Source organism: Chiloscyllium plagiosum, unplaced genomic scaffold (genome assembly GCF_037043375.1).
Source record: "Chiloscyllium plagiosum isolate Xiang-an unplaced genomic scaffold, Cpla_swu_hap1 HiC_scaffold_53Y, whole genome shotgun sequence".
Classification (NCBI taxonomy): Eukaryota; Metazoa; Chordata; class Chondrichthyes; order Orectolobiformes; family Hemiscylliidae; genus Chiloscyllium; species Chiloscyllium plagiosum.
In genome coordinates this window covers 7,637,738-7,644,146 of record NW_028270192.1, presented here as the reverse complement: position 1 = coordinate 7,644,146, position 6,409 = coordinate 7,637,738, and positions in this window count along the sequence as shown.

Sequence of the window (6,409 nt, the reverse complement as noted above, 5' to 3'; positions counted from 1 at the left end):
TGAGTCTTCACATTTCATCCTTACATAAGCCTTCTTCTTCTTCTTAACATGTGTTTCAACTTCTTTAATAAACCATCTCGCTCGCTCGACCACTTCCTGTTTGCCTGACAGATAAATACTTATCAAGGACATGTAGTAGCTTTTCCTTGAGTAAGATTCACATTTCAATTGTGCCCATCCCTTTCAGTTTCCTTCCCCATCCTATGCATCCTAAATCTTGCCTAATTGCATTGTAATTGCCTTTCCCCCAGCTATAACTCTTACCTATCCCTCTTCATCACTGAAGTAAACATAACCGATTGTGGTCATTATCACCAAAGTGCTCACAAACCTCTAAATCTAACACCTGGTTGGGTTCATTGCCCAGCACCAAATCCAACATTGCCTCACCCGCTGTAGGCCTATCTACATACTTTTTCAGGAAACCCTTTTGCACAGATTGGACAAAAACTGTCCCATCTAAAGTCCTCGAACTATTGTATTTCTAGTCAACATTTGGAGAGTTAAAGTTCCTCCTAACAACCACCTTCTTGCTATCACTCCTATCCAGAATCATCTTTGCTATTCTTTCCTCTACATCTCTGGAACTATTCGGAGGCTGATGGAAATGCCCAAAAGGGTGCCCTTTCCGATTTCTAACTTTAGCCAAAACTACCTCTGCAGATGTTTCTCAACTGTCCCTTTTGCCAGGGTAATACTGTCTTTGACTAACAATGCCTACCTTCCCTTCTTTTACCATCCTCCATGATCTTACTGAAACATCTGAACCCTGGACCCTGCAACAACCATTCCTGTCACTGCTTTTTCCATGTCTCTGAAATTGCCAAACTATCAAAGTCCCAGGTGCCAACTCATGCAGTAAGTTCACCCACCTTACTCTGGATGCTCCTCTAATTGAAGTAGACACACTTCAAACCACCATCCTGTTTACCCACACTTTCTTGCGACCTTGAAACCTCTGTTCTGACCTCACTACTCTAAACATCCTGGAGACAGGAACGACAAGTTAGAGTCCCATCCCCTTGTTGAATTGGTTCAAACACACCCAAACAGCATTAGCAAATTCCACTCCCTCATGATATTAGTACCTCTCTGGTTCAGGTGTAGACCATCTGTTTGTGGAGGTCCCCTTACCCCAGAACATGCACCAACTATCCAGGTATCTGATTGCCTCACTCCTGCACTAACCCTGTAGTCACGTGTTCAACTCCTCTCTCTCCACATTCCTCACTTCGTTAGCACGTGGTAAGGACAACAAACCAGAAATACCAACGTTGTAGCTCTAAGCTTGCACCAAAGATCCCTGAATGTCTGCCTTAAATCCCCATCTGATTTCCTACCTATGTCGTTGGTGCCTATGTGGAGCATGACTTGGGGCTGCTCGCCCTCCCACTTAAGCATCCTGAAAATACGAAACATGACATCTCGGGCCCTGACACCTGGGAGGCAACACACCAAACGTGAGCCTCTCTCGTTCCCACAGAACTGTCTATCTGTCCCAATCACCAATGCTCTGCTACTATCCATAGTTCATTATCTTTGATGCACTTTTCTGTCAATTATCCAACTAACACAGCTTTGAATAAATTATAAAAAAATAGGTACCACTGACTTCTGGGGAAGAGGATTCCAACACAAACATCTCTTTGAGAATTTCTCCTTATCCATGTTCAGACCAAGTTTGGAGGGTCATTCTGCCATTTTCTAGTCTCCCTCACCTATTTAGCATGATGAAAATTAAATAAAACAAGGGTCTTAAATAAAACAATGATACGGCTCTCAGAGTGGTTTGTTTCAGTGTTGGGAACAAGTCAGGCAAGTATCTTGAATTTTCAAATCTACTTCAACTCCGACCAAAGCAATATTACTCAAGTACTGATGAAAAGACAAATGACCAACAGGTTAGACATACAAAGATAATTATTGATGCATATATTTTCAATAAGCAATATTTTCAATAACACACTGAAACGCGCACACAGAGAATCATGGTTATACACAGTGGCACATACACAGACACACACACACAATCATGCACAGAGTCATACACGCACTGACACAAATACACAGCCAAGGAGCAACACACACACACACGCACATACCCACAGAGCCAGACGAAGAGTCATGCACAGTGTCAGACACACAGATGAGAACACGTATAGTCAAGCACACAGATGCATATAAAGAGTCGTGCACGCAGATGTACACACTGATTCACGCACACAGATGTACATACAGTCAAACCCACAGTCACACACAGAGACATACACAGTCACACATAGTCACACATGGAGATACACCCACATACACACAAAACGAGTCACACACGCACACTTTTTTATATCGATTCATGCACACAAATAAAGAGACACACAAACCGAGTGATGCACACAGATACGTACACCATTGCATTCAATGCCATGCACATAGATGATACATCCACAGCCACACAAACAGAGTCATGGACTCAGATACATACAGAGTAATTTATAGAGTCATGCACTTAGATGAACTCACAAAATCACAGAGTCATGTACAGTCACGCACAGATACACACACAGAGTCACACACAATCATTCGCACAAATACACACACAGGATCAAGGACACAGATATCCACATAGAGTCACACACATCAAACAGACACAGGCACACAGAATGAATCACGCACATATATACACAATCACAATCACAAACACAGACAAAACAGACACGCACCAAGTCACACACACAGTGTCATGCAGAGTCACACACAGACATGCACACAGAATCTCAATCTCTCTCTCTTGCACACACACAGTTGCAAACAGAGACATGCACACGTGTGCACACACAGATGTGCACACACAGATATGCATACACTGACACGAACACAAGCATATGCACACACAGTCATGCACGCAGAGTCACACAGAGAGACATGCATAGTCATGCACACAGATGCACACATAGATTCATGCACAATCGTGCACACCGACACATATAGCGACACACGCAGACACACACTGGGTCGCACACACAGAGTCATGCACAAAGTCACGCACACCGACATGAACCTTGGGTCACACACACACACATAAGAAACGCACACAGGTGCACACGCAGATGTGCACACATGGGCACAGATAGACACACACAATGGCACACACACAGACATGTGCACACAGAGTCACATGCAGAGACACACACACAGGTGCACACACAGACATATACTCAAAGTCATGTTCACAGAAACAGACAGCAAGTCACGCATACAGATACATACATAGAATTGAGAGTGTGGTTCTGGAAAAGCACAGCAGTACAGGCAGCATCAGAGGAGTAGAAGAGTCGACATGTCAGGCATAAGCCCTTCATCAATAATGAGGCTTGTGGACCGGGGGGTGGTTTGAAATAACAGGGAATGGATAGGTTTGGGTGGAAAGGAGCTGGGAATGTGATAGATGAAGGTGGGGGTGAAGGTGATACATCGGAGAGGAGAGTGGAGCAGATAAGTGGGAGAGATAATAGACAGGTCAAGAGGATGGTGCCAAGTTGGAGGTTTGGGAGTCAGATAAAGTGAGGGGAGAGGAAATGAGGAAACTGGCGAAATCCATATTGATCCTGTGTGGTGGCAGGATGTCAAAGCAGAATATGAGGTGTTCTACGCACGGTGGCCCAGTGGTTAGCACTGCTGCCTCACAGCACCAGAGACCCGGGTTCAATTCCCGCCTCAGGCTGTGTGGAGTTTGCACGTTCTCCCCGTGTCTGCGTGGGTTTCCTCCGGGTTCTCCGGTTTCCTTCCACAGTCCAAAGATGTGCAGGTCAGGTGAATTGGCCATGCTAAATTGCCCATAGTGTTAGGTAAGGGGTAAATGTAGGGTTATGGGCGTGTTGCGCTTCGGCGGGTCAGTGTGGACTTGTTGGGCTGAAGGGCCTGTTTCCACACTGTAATCTAATCTAATCTAATCTAACCTCCAGTTGTTAGAAACACACACAGAGTCACGCACACAGATACAGAGAAACATATGCCAAGACACAGGCACAAATACATACAGAGACACGTACAGAGTTATGCATGCAGATGAACATGCAAAGTCATGCACATGCAGAGTCATGGACACAGACACATACAGCGTCCCACACACAGGTACACAGAGCCCTACTCACAGCAAAAATACATATACACACAGAGTCACACAGAGATACACAAAGTTACGCGCACAGTGTCATACATACAGATACACACACTCTGTCACACACAGTCATGCACACAGTCACTCACACACATGCACAGAGCCATGCATCCAGGTGCACACACAGACACATGCAGAGATACACATACAGACGGCACATGCTCACAGAGTCACACACATGGGTGCACGCACACAGATTCATGTCCATGAAAGCACCCACAATTATGTATTCAGAAACACACACTGAGTCACGCATATAGATAGGCATTAGCATCAGGCACACAGAAATACAAATTCACGCACACAGATATACACATACACAGAGGCAAGTATGCAGAGGCACTCACAGCGATTCACTCAAACAGATGTACACACAGCGTCACGCACAGATATAAACAGACAGACACAGACACAAAACCACAGTCACACAATGCATGCAGATACAGAGTCTCACATACACACACAAATGCACATAGATGCATACACACTGTCACGCACACAGATACACACTCAGCCACACACACAGACAGATTCACACACACAGTCATGCACAGAGACACGCACACAGACACACAGGCAGGAACACAAATACACGAAAACGCACACACAGATTCGCACACATAGATGCAGACACGGAAACCCATAGTGAATAACAAAGACAGGTGCTCACCCAGAATCACACACAGATATGCACACAGATATGCACACAGAGTCATGCACACGGATGCACTCACAGACATACACACTGAGTCATAGACACAGATACATATAGTCATGAACAGGGTCATGCACACAGATGAATGCACACAGAGTCATACACACAGATGCAGACACAGATTCACGCAGAGATTCATTCATGCAGACACACGCACAAAGTCACTTACTCAGAGATACACACGGACACACATTGAGTCACAAATACAAATACACACAGAGTGTCACACAAAGAGTCATGAACACATACACACACAGATTCACACACACAGACATACACCCATATGCAAATCTACATACACAGAGACAAACAGACACACACACCGAATCACACACACAGATAAACACACAGAGTCACGCAAAGTCATGCAGACAGATACACAAATAAAATTACGGACATTGATGCACACACAAAGTCACATGCACAGATACACATACAAAGTCACTAACTAGAGGTATGTATGCAGCTGCACACACAAAGTCACATTCACAGAGACACATACAGACACACACCGACTCACGCAATTAAATACACACGGAGGGTCACGCACACAGAAAAAGACACTGAATCAGGTACACTGAGTCACAGAGTCATGCACACAGATAAACACACAGAATCAATCAAATTCACACACTCAGAAACTTATACTGATTCACACAGATCAATGCACACAGACTCATGTACAGACTTATGAACACAGAGGAACACACACAGAGTCAGGCACATGGATACACATACAGGGTCACGCAGAGAGTCATGCACACAGATACACTCACAGATTCACGGATGCAGGTCTCAGAGTCACACGCACACATACAAACACAGACACAAACACGCGAATCACAGACTGACACACACGCACACACACACACACACGCAGACATGGAGTCACACACACAGAAATGTACACAGAACCATGTTCACAAAGACACACACCGAGACACATGCAGATACACATACAGATTCATGCACAGAGTCATGTACACAGATACACACACAGACTCTCGCATTCGGGCACACACACATATTCACACACTTGGATATACACGCAGACACACACAGAGTCACATGCACAGATACACATGCAGACACACACACACACAAAGTCACATCCACAGAGACACACAAAAACATAAGCACCGAGTCGCGCACATAGATACACACAGAGTCAAGCACACAGAAAGCGCACACCGAATCATGCACGCAGATGCACACAGTCATGCACGCGGTTATGCCCAGAGATGGACATGTAGAGTCAATCAAATTCACTCACACAGATACACAAATAGAGTCATGGACACCGGACACATGCACAGATGCACAAGGACACACATAGAGTCACTCACACAGATGCACACGCAAACACACACAGGTAAACACACAATCACACACATTGATCCATGCACACCAGTGCATACAGAGTCATGTACAGATTTATGGACACAGTTACACATGCAGGATCATGCACATAGTCATGCACACAGATACACAAACAGAATAACGCAGACAGAGACCCACAT